Source organism: Apodemus sylvaticus, chromosome 11 (assembly GCF_947179515.1).
Source record: "Apodemus sylvaticus chromosome 11, mApoSyl1.1, whole genome shotgun sequence".
Lineage (NCBI taxonomy): Eukaryota > Metazoa > Chordata > Mammalia > Rodentia > Muridae > Apodemus > Apodemus sylvaticus.
The window spans coordinates 43,764,407-43,781,085 of NC_067482.1; the positions used below are offsets into that span (position 1 = coordinate 43,764,407).

Sequence of the window (16,679 nt, forward strand, 5' to 3'; positions counted from 1 at the left end):
TCTTTTATCATTCAAGCCAAAGTGTGGTTGTGTAGTGGTAAAATAATTAATGGGTTGTTTTTATGGAGACATACATTTGGTAATACTTATGGATACAGTACACATTTGATAATACTTATGGATATAGTGCACATTTGGTAATACTTATGGATACAGTGCACATTTGAAAATACAGCTTATTTACTGAGGATTGGTTTTGCACAATAATTTTCCCTATTAGGAAACAAAAGATGCTTAGTGAGTGTCCCCTTTGTTATTTAGCCCTGTAAAATTGTGGCCCTATTCACCCTGCAATGCAAATCTATTCCGATTCCTAAACTACACAAAGCCTCCTTTATGGACTCTGCTTCGGTGTCTTCATAGTGTCCTTTGAAGTTCTGAAATGTTTTTCGTGTTTGATTGAGATTAAAAGTCTGGGTTTCATTTTGTTTCTTGAAACACATTGAGCAACTTAATTTTCTGTTTCAGTTCCTAAGGGGAATGACTCGAGGCCTCTGTGTCCCAGGCCCTGCCAGAACATTCCTGTGGTTTTCCATGGGGCTGATCAGTGTGTTCATGAAACTTTAGTTGTAGCTTGTGTTTTCCGTGGTTAATTAAAAAGTCAGGCTTTAAAAATTTCCACAGAGGGCATCGCCAATCAGTAGACCCAGCTCGTGCTTAGGGTACCTACAAGAGCTGTTTCTGTTCATTGATGACTTTAACCCTTTGAAAGTTGTTGTTTGGGTTATATTGGAGGAAGAGAGAGAAGGAGAGAGGGAGAGAGGGAGAGAGAGAGAGAGAGAGAGAGAGAGGGAGAGAGGGAGAGAGAGGGAGGGAGAGAGGGAGAGAGAGCGCGCGCAAGGGAGAGAGAGGGAGAGAGGGAGGGAGAGAGAGAGAGGGAGGGAGAGAGGGAGGGAGAGAGAGAGGGGGAGGGAGAGATATGACTTAGATGGATGAGAATGTGAGCCTACTAATGGCTTGTTGCCTTTCTCCCTCCAGGTTGGAGTGTCTGTAGCGGAGCTGCCGTGCTCACCAGCCAAGCATGTTGTTTTCCGATCTGCCCAGCCCTGGAATAGAAACTTTTGCTGGATGGAAAATCCATAAAAGAAAGCTCTTGTGAAAGGCCGATTCTGACACTGACTTAAGTGTGCCCAGGTTGGTGATAAGGATGTTGCTGGAGAAAGAGGATCTGGTTGGGGGTGTGGTTTTGTTCTTTCTGTGTTTTTGAGCCAGTCCTAAGTGGTCATGGCCAGTTATTTGAGAGATTCCCAGATTCGTCTCAGTGAGGCTTACTGAGTGCTTAGTGCAGTGTGTTGTTTTCTTTCCTTTTCTGCCCTTTGTCCCTTTCACCCTCTCTCAGCTTCCTTTTCTCTCACAGAGAGGAAGATCTTCAGTACAGTTCTGGACAGAGCTACAACCCGAGGCCACCCACAGCGGCCTCAGTAGCACTGGCTTTGTAGTAGAGAGCACTGGGTCCTCCCTGAGGTATTATTACTTATCTGGATTCATCCTTGGGTAGCTCGGTTCTCTTAGGGTTCCAGGTGGTTCACACTTTGACAAATTGTAATAGTTGAGTTTTGTTTATCCCCAAACAAAAGCTACTGACCCATTCATTTTTAGAAATATGCATTTGGCATTAAGATGTTCATATAGAAAGGAAATTCCTCCACAATAGATTTCTAAATAAATGTCCTGTGTATCAGGAGAATGAAGCACTGAATCTGAAGCACTGCAGAGACTCTGACCTGTGGAAGTGTATATAGAGGGACAGTTACCGCAGGCAGCGGTCAGTGGCGGACACTCAGTATGCACAGGCGGAGGTCACGGACTGGCCTCACTAACTTTGCATTCCTGATAAGTCACCCAGAATTCCCCTGGGCAAGTCCCCTCACCTCGCTTCTATCCTCTGGATAAGAGGACTTACTGAGTCACTCTGGGCTGTGACATAAGCCTGCCCAGTCATGGTCACAGCGGTTAGTGTTTGGAGGCCTCCGGACTGTCACTGACACATACTGAGAAAAGCCTTTTCCTTTTATGAGGTTGCTAAGCTGCAGCTTCTGGAGGAAACTTCATAAACAATAAATTGATTAGGAGGAATAAGAGCAGAGAGATGCGGGAGGGGCAAAAGTTGGGGAAGGAGGGCCATGTGAACATACACACATATACATGCATGTATATGAGCATATATGTACACAGAAATACACATATAAGGTTTCCCATATATACATGCATGTATAGTCATACGTGTATGTACATATATACACATATAAGCATATCTGTACATACATGTGCATATATACATACATATAAGCACACATATATACATACAGACACACATGTCTATGTGTGTATATATATTTTTGTATATCACATGTACACATATACACAATAGAAATAAAAAGGCACACATAGACATGCACACATTCTGACACATTCACGTAAACAGACACGTATGTGCCGATGTGCTAGCATACAGAGCCCCCAAGTTAGCCCCAAAGCAACATCTTCTGCTTCTCTGCTTCTCTTTACAGACAGATTAGCTAGTCATCGGATGACTGTTGCTTCTCAGACACCTTAGCAGTGACTTGTGGCCTATGAGGTCTCAAAGTAAATGACTGTGGGGTAGTCTATGTTTTCACAGGGTCGAAGCGTTGAGGACAGGCCAGTGCGGAGCTATTGCACAGTGTGGACGTATTGCATCTCTAGATGTAGGGCAGGCTGTGGAAGCAGGGATGGAACTCAGTTCTGCTGGATGGTGGAGGGACTGGCAGAGAGGGCTGGCTGTTAGAGGAGAAATGGGATTTAGGTTTCAGGAACAGTTAAAAATCTATTTAACTCAATTACTTGCTTTTTGAGTCTAAAAGGAAGGCTTCCCAGAGCCTATACTTAGAGAAAATTGCTGATAAGAAAGATAATTCCTTATGCTAGTAGTGGTGTCTTATTTACTGTAAATACAATGGCTGGGGAACAGCCAAATGAGAGGTTGTCAGGAAGCTGCCCAGAGTTTAACAGCCCTGGCAGAGCTGCTGCCATCACCAAACCCTCTTCTGGCTTCCGTCCCAGTCAATCCAGGTTCATCAGTGATGGTTGAAGACACCCCCTCCCCACTCTTGCGGACATTAGACTTTATTTTCATTACTTGAAAATAAGTTATTTTTTGAAATAATTAACATTACTTATTTATTTTAAATTTAGTAGACTTCTTCAGGGAATAAGTTCAAGCCTTAAATGAATTGAGCAGAAAATACAGTTTCCATATAACTGTCACTGCCTTTCCCTATTATTATTTAAGTCTTGTATTAGTTTGGCATGATTGCTAGTATTGATATAGTTTATTAAAGTCTGAGATTTGTATTAGGTTCACTCTTTGTGTTGTATATTCTTGTGTGTGTGTGTGTGTGTGTGGTTTGTATATTCTGAAGCCCTTGATAATATATCTTGACATAGATAGTATTGTACTGGTTAGTTTTTGTCAACTTGACACAAACTATAGGGGAAGAAGGGGACCTCAACTGAGGAATTGTCTCCATTGCATTGGCTGCGGGCGTGGCTGTGGCTGTGGGCATGGCCGTGGGTGTGGGTGTGGCTGTGGGACATTTTCTTGATTGCTAGTTGATGTGTGAGAGCCCAGTCCATTGTGGTACATTTACACAATGAAGTACTACTCAGCTATTAAAAACAATGAATTCATGAAATTCTTAGGCAAATGGATGGAACTAGAAAATACCATCCTGAGTAAGGTAACCCAGTCACAAAAGAACACACATGGTATGAAATCGCTGATAAGTGGATATTAGCCCAGAAGCTCGGATACAAGATACAATTCACAGACCACATGAAGCTCAAGAAGAAGGAAGACCAAAGTGTGGATACTTTGGTCCTTCTTAGAAGGGGGATCAAAATACTCATGGCTCACAGCCAACCAATGGACTGAGCATAGGGTCCCCAATGGAGCAGCTAGAGAAAGGACCCGAGGAGCTGAGGAGGTTTGCAGCCCCATAGGAGGAACAATAACATGTACCAACCAGTATCTCCAGAGCTCCTGTGGACTAAACCTCCAACCAGAGAGTACGCATGGAGGGACCCATGGCTCCTGCTACATATATATATATAGCAGAGGATGGCCTTTTCAGACATCAATAAGAGGAGAGGCCATTGGTCCTGTGAAGGCTTGATGCCCCAGTGTAGGGGAATGCCAGGTCAGAAAAGTAGGAGGGAGGGTTGGTAAGCAGGGGAGAGGATTTGGGATAGGGGGTTGTCAGAGGGGTAATGAGGAAAGGGGTTACCATTTGAAATGTAAATAAAGCAAATATCTAATAAAAGAAAAAGGAAAGTAAAAATATAAATTGTGACCTCTTTAATGAATTCTATGAAAATGTTAAAAAAACAAAAGCCATGACAGATACCGTATGTGGTGTGTCCTCAATGCTTATGGATTTTAATGCAATTGCTGATACAGGAACAAACAGTGATTTCTGGATCTTGTGCTGATCTGAAATGAATGAAAACTCTAGTCTGATTATACTGTTCCAGTAAGATCTATATTCTCACACGGTAACTCTTCAAGATGGAAATTTACAAATTAATTATGTGCTCAAAGAAGTATCGATTCCCAGTTTCATTCATAAGCAAAAGCAATGTGTTGAATGTTTTTACACGGACAGTATCTAAATAAGTAATTGATTTTTAAAAATGAGTATCAGCACCGTGCTAGCTTGCATTACAAAATTGTTCTGTGCAATTTGCCTGCTCAGCCCCTTTTGAGAATGAAAGAAAATGGTTTTCATTATAACTGTCATGCAGCTGACACCCATCTGAGGACAAAATTTAGTGTGCCAGTAAGTTATTCCATATTGACTTCATAAGTTACATTTTCTTGAGGACGTTTAACTCTTGTAGAGTTAGTTACTGTTGGGCCTCTTTTTCTGGTGTCTGGTTCAAGTGTCTGTGTGACTAGGGAAGTTAGACAACAATTAGTGACTTTACCAAGATTTTTCTCAGAAGTAAAATACCAACCACCACTTTTTGGTTCTCAATTCCTAGTTCTCAGAGAGGGCTGGAAGTGGCCACTGATCTTGAACAGGCATTTACTTAGGAGAGATAAAGGATGCTGGGTTAGATCTACTTATTAAAGCGCAGTTCTGTTAAATTCCAGAGCAATGTGGGAGGATGTCGTGGAGAAAGGTGCTGTGGCAATTTCAGGGGAAGCTGAAGGAAGCACAGAGACAGCCAGAGTGCCCGCCCTTCTGGGGCTGGGGAGGGTGCGCATGCACATAACATTCCCTTGAGCATGCCCTGTGTGCTAAGTACTGAAGCGCTTCTTAGTTTTGTTCTTTTAAACCATCATAAGAGGAGATAATGTTACCTTACTTTTTAAATGGCTACAGAAAGTAAAGATACCAGCATTAGAGATATCAAATGATTTTGTTCACGGTTTACATCTACTCATTTGAATCCAGAGCTGACCAAGCGGCTTGGCAAGTGCTGCTGGGCCTGATGTTATGAGTTCAGTCCCCAAGATCCCACGTGGAGTCAGGAGAGAACAGATTCCCATAAGTTGTTCTCCCTCGCTTTCATGCTTTCGTTCTCGCGCTCTCTCACGAAATAATTAATAACTGAAACCAGACGTGTTTCCTCTTTAACTTCATGGCACACCCGTAGGAAGAATGGAACCCCTGCAAAGTAGGCAGCACATAGCAAACTCTAAGCGTCGCCATACTTCTCTCATGTCCTGAAATGATAGCTAGTAAGGTTTAGAGGCTCGACCAGAGCCATGGCTGAATCGGATACTGAGGAATTCCCAGAGACAGTGCTAAGCATTCATGTGGGCTAAGTCTGGGAAAATGGCCTTTGGTTATTTTTGCTGAAATAGTGGGAAGGGTCGAGGGGGTCCGTGGGTAGGGGGTTCAAACACTTTTACCTGTGAAATATCTCATCTCACCCCTGAAGGTGAAAATAAAAATGCAGGACATGCTTACCAGTCTCCCTGATTCCTGGCTGACGTGTGTGTGTGTGTGTGTGTGTGTGTGTGTGTGTGTGGCCCTGCCCCGCCCTTCATCAACCTGCCCTGTCCTTCATCAACCTGCTGGGAGGTGCCAGAGGTGTCTGGTTGTCAGGGGGAATCGGATACTCCCAAGTAGCTGCTTAGACAAGGAAAGCCTATTCCTGGCTGCCCAGCACACCCACCGGGCCGCACACCTTTTGTGGGAGCCTCGGCTTTCTTTGTGTTGGCTGCCGTGGTTGTTGTCTAGAATTTGACAATGGCAGGGACTAAGATCTTTCTCTGATAGTGTGAGACTGTGGTCTGTCGGTTGCGTTTCTGGGAGTTTCTGATGGTAGTGTTGTTAGTGAAGTATATAGGAGTTGGCAATCTGCCCCCTCCTCTCTTCCCGTTTTTGTGTCTGCCTTCAAGAGTGTAGAAACTACGGACGGACAGACAGATGGATGGACGGACGGACGTGAAAGTCAAGCTGCTTGGGACCCTTCAGAGAGCTGTGATAGTCAGCTGCCGACTTCCCAGGAAGCCACGGTGGCCAGGTTCATGCAGTCTGTCTGTCACCAGCTTGACTTCGATGGCTGTGGCTTGTCTGTCAGTTTTATGATTCAGCTGGAGACGAAGCCGGGCAGTGTGATACTCACAAGCAGAGAGGGAACTGGCGTGAGATTAAACTAACTTCTAAGCCAGATGCTCTTGGACCCCACAATTGGTAGCCGTATCACAAACAGGCTTGCTAGACTTGGTGCCAAGGTGTTTGTGTAGGCCGTACGGTAGTGGTTCTGCTTGGGTGGTGGGTTACAAAGATCTGGGATACAAATACACACATATAATGAAAAAATGTTTTGTAGATTCACGTGTTGTGAGGCCTCACCCCCTTTAAGGCATATATGCCGGCAATGTGAGTTTTTCACCCATTAATACTCTAGGGCGTTTCTCTTTTTCTTATTGTTTGGATTTTCTAGCCATGGCTACCTCCCATGCCCTCCCATTCCTTTCCCTAGTTTCCTCCTTCTCTTCTTCCCTCCCCGCTTCCCTCCTCCTCACAGTGTTTCCCCCTAGCGTTCCTATTCAGTCTTTCTTCTAAGTACAGAGGAAGCAGGTAATTGTGTGTGTGTGTGTGTGTGTGTGTGTGTGTGTGTGTGTATTTGAGTGTGTGTATGTGGGGTAAACATTGCCTTGAAAGCCTGCTAGGTAGAACACTGAGGACCAGAGATGTAGCTGGGTGTAGAATGCTCACCTGCCTCCCTGCCTGGCATGAGGCCTGGGGTTGACCCTTAGCACCAAGCACCCACCCACCCGCTTATCCTCTGGAGCTGAGAAACAGGAAGGAAATGGTATCTAGTTAATAGGACTGAAGGCCAGCGGAGCTCCTGGAGCTGATGTATGTAGAGGGTGCAGTCTGCTCTCTGCTTGCTGTTGGGGTTGCTGGGCTTGAGCTCTGTTTGCTCTCCTGGCTGCAAAGCTGGGCTGGCTCTGCGAGGCCACTCGCTTTGGAGAGCAGCAGAGCTGTTTGCTGAGAAAGGCCTGCCTGCTGGGACTGGAAGTATTGACTCATGCCCAGATAAGGCCACTTCCATTCTAAATGACTGCTGCATCCAGATTCTGCATTTTTCTTAATTAAAATCCTGAGATAAAGATCACAGGTCAAAGGAGACAACTCCCTTAAACTCTTGGGGCAGCCATTTCCCGACTCTCCCCTTAGCGGGCTTCTCCGGAAATGACGTATTTGTTTTTCTTCGGCATGATTTTTGTCCTGATTTGAATATTGGAAATTTAATAACAGATGTGAGGATAGTGGAGCACGTTTGCAGTGAGCTTTGAGGGGCCTGGAGGATCTTAAGGAAAGGGGTCACTGATAGAACTGACAGAAGGCAGAGGCTGGTAAAGGGAAGCCGTCTGAGATAATGGGCCAGGGTGGGAAAGCCAGGACCCTGGCCTCAGCCAGGTTTTGGAAAAGGTCCGTGCAGGAGAGAAAGCCACCCTGAGCAGTGGGTGCCACAGTGGTGACAGCCTGACAGCGGTGGTGTTGCTGCTGTGTTCTGTAGTGTGAAGAGAGAGGAGAGAGCTAAAACTGCTGAGCGATATGTATGGGCCACCACAGCCACCCACACACCCGGGGCCTGATGGTTCCTTCCACCTGGCCCACAGATGCCAGTGACCTCTGAGCCCGCAGCTCTGAGCCTCTCTGTGTGTTCTCATTAGAGTCACCTCATCAACACTCGGGGCACATGTGACATTTCTTTTAAAGCCTAGGATAACCCTTCTCCCTCCTCAGAATAGAAGAAGTCCATGTACCGGCCTGCAGGCTCCAGGTGTCGTGTACCCGCCTGCAGGCTCCAGGTGTCCCTGCAGGCTCCAGGTGTCCTGTACCGGCCTGCAGGCTCCAGGTGTCCCTGCAGGCTCCAGGTGTCTGGGGCTCTTGACCTTGTCTGCTCTGGCCTTCTTCCCTGCTGACCACTCTACCCATGGTGCCCTGTGGGCACATTGGTCGTTTCTTCTGCCTGTATTCTCTTCTCTTGATATCTACACGGTCACTTCCTCTCTTGCCTAAGCATTTATTCATGTTGAACCCTGCTTTGACTAATGTATTAAGCTGCAGACTTCTCGAGCTGATGCTCAGTTTCTATTCCTCTTATCTTTTCCTCCTGTGGAATTTACCACCTTCTAACACTGAGTTCTACCCTTCTTAAGTTAGTCTCTCTTTCCTCCTTTAAAAAATGACATTTTATATATATATATATATGTATATATATATTCACATGCATATTTCCCCAGAATGTATGCATATAAAAAGTTATAAGTGTTCTAAAAGGCAGGAATTTTCAGTTTTTTTTTCCCTGCTGCTATATCCTGCCACCTAGAATGGTGTGCTCAACAAATATTTGTGGAAGGGCGGAATAAAGGGCTTACAAGTGGCACTTGAGATCTACTGAATGTTGGACACTGGAAATCTGAAGGGTGAAAAAAAGCCCCACTTGCCCTCAGCCCAGGAAGCCAAGGAAACTGACTTCATACCCTGCACTCAACGTCTGCAAATACAGTAGACGAGTAGAGCTCTGAGCCTGGTGTACTCAGCTGCTGTGAGCTTTCCAAGGCACACACTCACCTGCTGCTGATATGTTTAGAGGAGAGAGCCATGTGAAGGTTGGTTTGGAGAGGGAATGTGCCCCAAGTTAAGTGCCGGTGAGCCTTCGGTGTAGACAGAGGGTGTAGGTAGTAGGGGGTGACTTAAGGTAAGAATGGAATGGAAAGAGGGGGTCAGATCGAGGGGCCTTGAGGCTGCGCACAGGGGTTGGAGTTCCTGTGCTTAGTCCATTCCTTCTGTACGTGCCCCAGGTACTATGCTGGGTGCTAGGTGGGTTGTAAAGGTGAGTCGGCCTTTCTTCAGCCTCTGTTCATCCTCTGTAGAGGATACGGAGTTAAAAGGGGGGAAGGTAGGACTGAAAGGAAGAGACCAGGGAGGCACTGGAGGACAGGGCTGGAAAGGTTTGGTGGAGGATGGGGAGTGTGGATGTGGGGTAGGGAGGGGTCACCGGATCACCGTGGAGACCTGTGAGTAAATGAATGATGGTTATGAGTCTATATCAGGAAGGACACGGGGAAGAGTCTGGGAATGCCAAAGGTGCCTGGAGGGATGTGAAGGAGAGTAAAAAATATGAAATTCTACCTCACATGATTTATTTTCAGGCTGTAGACTGAAGAAACAAGCATACTAACCAGGAGAATAGAGAATGCGTTTATAGACTAGCAGGGGAAGTGGTGGAGTGTGTGTGTGTGTGTGTGTGTGTGTGTGTGTGTGTATTTGAACCCTTGCTTCTTGTCTTCTTGAAGGAATACAGTCAGTAAAGAGATGGCCGCCTAAGTAGAAATTTACTTAGCTTGGTAGCAGTTTAGTTCATAAAGCTAAGCAGGACCCTCCAATAGGCTTAGAGCTGCATAGTGGTTTCTGCACTGTGGATTTTAAAGATGTTTCATGGATATTTATGAGATGGGTGTTGGAGCATCCAGGCCCTCCTGGCCCTAAACGGAGAATGGTATTAGGAACTCTTCCCCCATCTCTGTGGCCCCCAGCAGCAGGGAGGGTAGCAGTTTAGTGCATTGGCTCTGAGCACTTGAGCTATAGTCACCCACTCCACCCTTGCTCTGATCTGGTCAGCCCGGCTGTTCTTACCCAGCTACAAGCTCCTTTGTTTGCTTTCCTCAGTGTTCTCAGCTTCTCCATCTTAGCCCTAACATTGTACCATCGATTTTAATGTACAGGTTTGTTTACTGTAAAGCTAGGGCATCAGTTAGTGGAAGGTGACAATTGTGTCTTCAGTGCTGCCTGGGGACACCCTCAACAGATGTCTGTGGGATTCCTGAGTAGCACAGGCTTGAGGACAGAGCTGAAGTTAAAAACTTTTAGAAATCCTAACATGAATGTTACAGGCTTTTTGAAAATAAATTTGGTCTTCATTTTGATTATCTAGCTGTGCAAACTTGGGAGTAAGCCATCTTATAGACCATATTAGTTACTTTTCTGCTGCTGTAACAAAACATCCTGACAAAAGCAACTTAAAGAAGAAAGAAAGGGTTTATTTTGGCTCCTCATTCCAGAATGGATACAGGCCATCACAGTGGGTATGGTATTTCCCTTTGTGTTGTTTTGGTAAAATACCAAGGCCAAGGCAACTTATAAAAGAAAATGCTTAACTGGGCTTACGGTTGCGAGGGGTTGGAGTCCATGATGGCAGAGTGAGGTAAGGTGGTAAGAGCATCTGAGAACTCACATCTCACTCCACAAGCAGGGACAGAGAGCACAGTGGGAATGCTGCAAGTCCACTGAAACCTCTGAACCACCCCCACCCTTGGTGACACACCTCCTCCAACAAGACCACGCCTTCTAATCCTTCCCAAACAATTTCACCAACTAGGGACTAAAGTATTGGAATACATGGCCCAATATAGGGGCCACTGTCATTCAGACCACCACAGAGGGGAAGCTATGTTGACAGGAGCATTAAGCTGACCTGTCACCACATATCAACCACCAGAAAGCAAGGGGAAAACGGAAAGGGACTTGGCTATAAAACCTAAAGGGCTGCCCCCCACCCCCCCCCACCCCATGGTGTACTTTATTCAGCAAGATTCTATCCACTGAAGGTTTCATAACTTCCCAAACAGTCCCAGCAGCTTGGCACCAAGTGTTCAGTCACGAGCCTTTGGAGGGCATTTCTTATTCAAATTACAGCATAGGCCATATCCTTGGTTTTTATCTCTGGAAGTATTATTTGTTGAACCTGATGTTATGCTGGGAACATGTAATCCAGAATATTACCGTAAAGGAAGTAAACGAGGGAGTGTCTACATGTAAAGGCAGGCGTCCGTTAATGTCAGGTGAATTTCTGGTTGTCCGATGTGTGGGATCATCTGAGACTGTCCGTGAACTAGTGTTCAACATCCTTTTGGGTGTTACCCCCTTTTCCCCAGAAACCTCATGATGGATGGAGTATGTTTTAAAAGAATTGTTTCATAAGGTTAGCGAAAGCCACACTGGCCTGTTAGTCACCGTCAGATTCATGTTGGGACATTGTCATAGATAGCATATCCTTTTGCTATAAAACAATGTGGTGTGTTTTCAAAGAAGCAACAGTTGTGATCAGTATATTGCATCTTAGTAGCCCTTGTGGCTCTGGCAAGTAATGGCTCTCACAACATAATAGGCTGTATCCTGCCTCCTTCGAATTCATATGTTGAATTCCTACAGTGGAAGCCTGTTTGGAGGCAGGGGCTTGGAAGAGGCAGTTCAACTCAAATGGAGTTAAGGCCCATTGAGTTGGGCTCTGTCCCTGCATGACGGGTGTCTGACAGGAAGAGGAGATTGGGTGTGGGCATGATGTTGGGAAGATGAGGTAAAAATGTACAGGGACAGCAAGCATGCACACACTGAGAGACCTTAGGAGAGACCAAGCTCTTCACACCCTCGACCTCAGACCTCTGGTCTCCAGAGTGGGGAGAAAATTAGATTTCTGTTGTTCCGGCACTCTTGCACCCTGCACAGTGTCACTTTGGGACAGCAGGGAGCTTACAGCACCTCCAGCATCACAGCTCTTGGGAGTCACACAGCTGCCCTCCTATGGGGTTCTGGGCTCCCCAGAAGGCTAAGTGCTTGCGGACATGTGCAGGGTTCACAGGCAGCTCTAGTTCAGTGGCTCAATTCTCCATTTCTGATCGTCATTTTTCCCGCTTGAAGCTGCATGCCAGCACTTCCATTTCCCTCAGAAACTCCATTAGAGGCCCAGATGAGTGTTTTTCCTCCAGCTTTCTCTGACGGGAGCCGCAGCTTACACTTACTCTCATAGTCCTAAGCTCAGCAGAGTGGCCGAGCATCCCGCCAGGTCAGGGCCGCTCTGAGGAAGGCTGACTTCGGCACAAATTCAACTGTGTGCAGGAGAAGCCAAGGTTGCAGGCCAAGTCTGTCTTCTCAGGAGGCTGCCCGTGGCAGCCTGGCATCTGAGCAAGCTTAATGGAATCTTTGGTTTTCACAGTGACTCTGTTAGAGAGGGATTGATAGCTCCCCCTGGCCTGTTGATTTTGGTTTGATTTACATGGAAATTTTTCAAAGAAGGAAAACACTTGAGAGGTCTCTCAAAGAACTTCAATTTTTTTTTTTTATTTCACATTCCAGCAGATTTGTTTTCAAATCTGAGTTTTCAGCTAGGTAGGGTAAGTAGAGTCTGCAAGATGATGAGAGGTAGTGATTTAATTCTTTCTTGTTCTGTCTGCCGGGACACCCAGCATCTGGATATTTAAAACCCAGGGTGAGGTATTCTTTTTCACTACCGAGTCTCCAAGGTCAAGTACACATATCTGATGTTACTGCAAGCTGTGTTCCAGGCAAGACCATTACCACAAGGAGTGTGGCTTCCAACTCTGTATTTTCATATATTGCTGTTATGTAAGAAGAAGGAGACTGTCGCTGTCGCACAGTGAAATTTCAAATCACCAGCTTCAAGTTATGAAAGGTCGTGTTTTGGCTGTGCCTTTGTGCAGCCTGGTCTGTTCAGTTAATTTTATGGCTCTCAGGGGACTTGATGACCTTGAATTCTGCAGCACCTGTAGTCAAAAATAGTTCTTGTCCTGGGTCCCACAGAAGAGGGTGTGCTTGGAAGAGTTGGCAAGGTCGTGAAAGCAACACATTGTCATCTTGGTCATAAGACATTGTACTAAACTCTCCCTTGGTATAAAGTCTGGGAAGCTTCTCCCCCCCATTTCTCTGTCTCTGTCTCTCTCCATCTCTTCCTCCCAATCTTTCTCTCTCTGTCCCCCAGATTTGTTATTCTTATTTGATTTTGTGTGGGTGTATGTGGGTGGGTATGTGGGTGCATGTATGTATATGCACCTGTGTATGTATGTATGTATGTATGTATATATGTATGTATGTACATGTATTTATGTTTGTGTGCATGTGTGTACACCTGTGTGTATGTACATGGATGTTATGTTTGTGTGCATATGTGCATGTGTATGATACACACACACATCCTTTGTGGAGTTGATTTCTCCTGCCTCTGTGTGGGTCACAGCTGTCAAACATAGGTCCTCAAGCTTGTGTAGTAAGAATTTTGGCAGCCATCTTGCCTACAGCTCCCTCTCATTTCTGATAGAGGAAGGGGGACTAAGAGTTTATCACCGGGATCAAAGATGAAGATGCTTGACTGAGGAAAAACCAGCTCAGCAAACCTGTGAGAGAAGATAACCAAAGTCCAGGGTAGGCAGGCAGTGCGAGCCAAGGGCTATACAGAGAAACCCTAGCTTGAAAAACTAAAAAAAAAAAAAAAAAAAAAGAATTGTGGATTGATCAACCCATGAATGTCTTGGCCACAAGAAACACAGATGCAAGCATTAAAAAAACAGTTGAGCAGTTCTTTTTATTTTTTTTTTCTAGATAACTCATTTCATTTCATCAACAAATACCGAATGAGTGCTGTCTCCCTCAGCCAGTCTTTCTTCTAGGTAGTGGGAGCAGATCCTGACAGACATGGCTTCTCTCTCTCTCTCTCTCTCTCTCTCTCTCTCTCTCTCTCTCTCGTACCATGTGGAGTAGATCACAAGCAAACATGTAGTAGAGTAAGGTCATAAGTATAGAGACGGGAACAAGGAACAAGCTGAGGCCTGAGCACCCGCCTGTGTTGCCCACAGGCTTCCTGGAGCTGCTGTAGGTGATCTGGGATCCATGGTGGAAGACCAGGGAGTGGGTCTTATAGAGGGACCATCTGGAGCCAACGCCTTCTGCCTGGAGCCAGCATGGGTTATTTTGAGCTGCCTGGATTCTCCCCTACCCCTCCCGGGCATGAGATGCACCCGTGAAGCAGAAACACGAAGGAACGTGAGCTCCAGGCATAAGTGCAAGGAGGGCTGGAGGCGGGCTGCAGGGCAGTGGAAGGCCACTGGGTACTGAAGGGTTTTGGTTTGAGTCAGGGCCTTGCTGTGGAGCCCTGGCTGCCCAGTGCTTTTGATATTCCTGCATCAGCCCAGTGGGGTATGAGCGTGCGTGTGTGTGTGTGTGTGAGTGTGTGTGTCTATGTATGTATGTGTGTACTCATGTGCGTGCATATTATATGGAGAAGAGAGCTTGAGCAGAGAGCTGACTTGATTTGACTTAAGGGCCAAGTAAGAAATATTCTCTTGGTGTGTTTCTTTCACAGGTGACATTTTGTGAATTAACGCCCCACCCCCCATCAGTGCTCCAGATCAAGAGTTAGCTTTAAATTGTCATGAAATATTTTGAGTTATTCTTTCATGCATTGATGTAGTTGTCAAAAAAGTGGGGCTAAGAGAATCGTAATTACAGGGCAGTACATTGTCAGGTGAGTATTCAAACGTCTTAGTTTTCTCTCTGTCCATCCAAGTATGCTCAAGAAACATGTCACATCCATCCTGGGGACATGGCAGGGGGACTCCAAAGTTTAATGCCTGTCTTGGGCTGGTAGCAGCCAAGTTCTCCCTATTCTTGGGCCTGAAAGGTGAGGCAGGGGCATCGGTGGGAGACAGAGCTCTGTGTGTAGAGAGATCACCTGACAGGACCTAGGGAACCTTCAGGAAAGGATCCATTCTTCTTCCTTTGGGGTGTCCCCGAGAGCCTAACCAAACGGAGCCAGTAGCTAAGAGGGCCTCCTGTCAGATGGCTTGGAACACTGAACGGTGTGGAAGAGCAGAGGGGCAAATGGAACGCTCTACGTCGAAGACATCTGTGGTTATCCTCTGGGTTCCTTCTCTGTCACCTGCCCTCTCCCGCCGCGATAGTGTTCTCAGCTGGACAGGATCTGGAATTAGCTAGGACACAAGGTTCAAAGCACACTAGTGAAGGATAATTTAGATGAGGTTAGTCTCTTAGCGTGCTTGTGAGTGTCTTCCAGACTAGGTGAATAGAGATGGGAAGACCTACTATAAAATAGAAGGTGGCACCGTTCACTGGCCTTGGGTCCTGGACTGCATAAAAAGAAAAATGAAAGGAAAGGAAAGAAGAAAAAAGAAAGGATAAAATGGATGGATGAATGAATGAATGAATGAATGAAGGTAGCCGGTGGATGCTGGGTAAGGGGGGTCAGTGTTTTTCTTCACGAGTGTGGACCCTAGGAAATTGGCCACCCCCACCCCTTATTCTAGTGATTGAAACTATGCCCATGTATCCTCATACAGCAGTAATTGAACTCAGTAGGTTATTATTATCATCATTGTTATTATTTTCTAAAGAGGTCATGAAGTTGGAAGGAGGAGTGAGGGTTTCAGGGTGAGTTGGAGACAGGGAGTGAGCTGGGTTTGATGTAAATAAATTGTATGTGTGTATGAAATTACCAAAGGAGCTGTAGCAATGGCTCAGCATTGAAGACCTCCGGCTGCTCTTCAGAGGAGCTGGGCTTGATTCCCGGCACCTACATGGCAGCTCACAAGCATCTACAATTCCAGTTCTTCTTGACTCCACAAGCACTAGGCATACACAAGGTACATAGACAGACATACACACGTGTGAAACACCTATGTCCATAGAAAAGAGGAAGCCGTGGCAGGAGAGGAGAAGGCAGAGGAGGAGGGGGGGGGAGGAGGAGGAGGAGGAAGGAGGAGGAAGAAGAAGGAAGAAGATTTGAAAAGAAAAAAGCCGGCTGAGCATGACCAGCCTTCATTTCCTGCTTCCCAGCTGCGGACAGTGTGCAGCCATGTCACGCGTCCTGTGGTGATAACCTCCATCAAATAAATCCTCATTCCCTTAAGTTGCCTTTATCAGGGACTTCACTCATAGCAACTGGAAAGTTCCCTAGTACAGCCTCCCGCACCCCGAAGACACATTTCACTATGCTCACAAGAGGTGTACCCATGAAGGGGTGCATACACACGCATCTGAGTCCCTTTGCCTAGTCTATGATGGCTTTTCTAACTGTGGCCGGGGACCCATTCATCCACTACAATTAGAGGATTTTTTCCTCTGTTTCTGTTGGAATGTAGAACAGTCTGTTCATTGCATATACAAGCAGGGTTTAGATAGGGCAACGTAGCCCACTTTCATCCTGATTAATTCAGAGCACATGTGTTATTGATGGTAGGTAGAGTTACGCTTCTCTCTTTGAAACACAGCACCTTTTATGGAGGGCACAGAAGGAAAAACACTGCTGGTAACGGAGAAATCTAAAACCTGTGTTGGGTTTGGCTTTCCTGGTCACAAAGC

The 16,679-nt window shown here is 45.9% G+C and overlaps 1 protein-coding gene across 11 annotated transcripts in view; it reads left to right on the forward strand.

Moving 5' to 3' along the window:
* Positions 1-16,679, forward strand: part of Apbb2 (amyloid beta precursor protein binding family B member 2) — a 314,642-nt gene that overhangs the window by 72,808 nt on the left and 225,155 nt on the right. For all 11 annotated transcript variants that reach the window (XM_052199529.1, XM_052199528.1, XM_052199523.1 and 8 more), the window contains exon 2: positions 979-1,134. The gene's annotated coding sequence lies outside the window, so the exon portion shown is untranslated. The remainder of the gene's footprint in view (positions 1-978; positions 1,135-16,679) is intronic.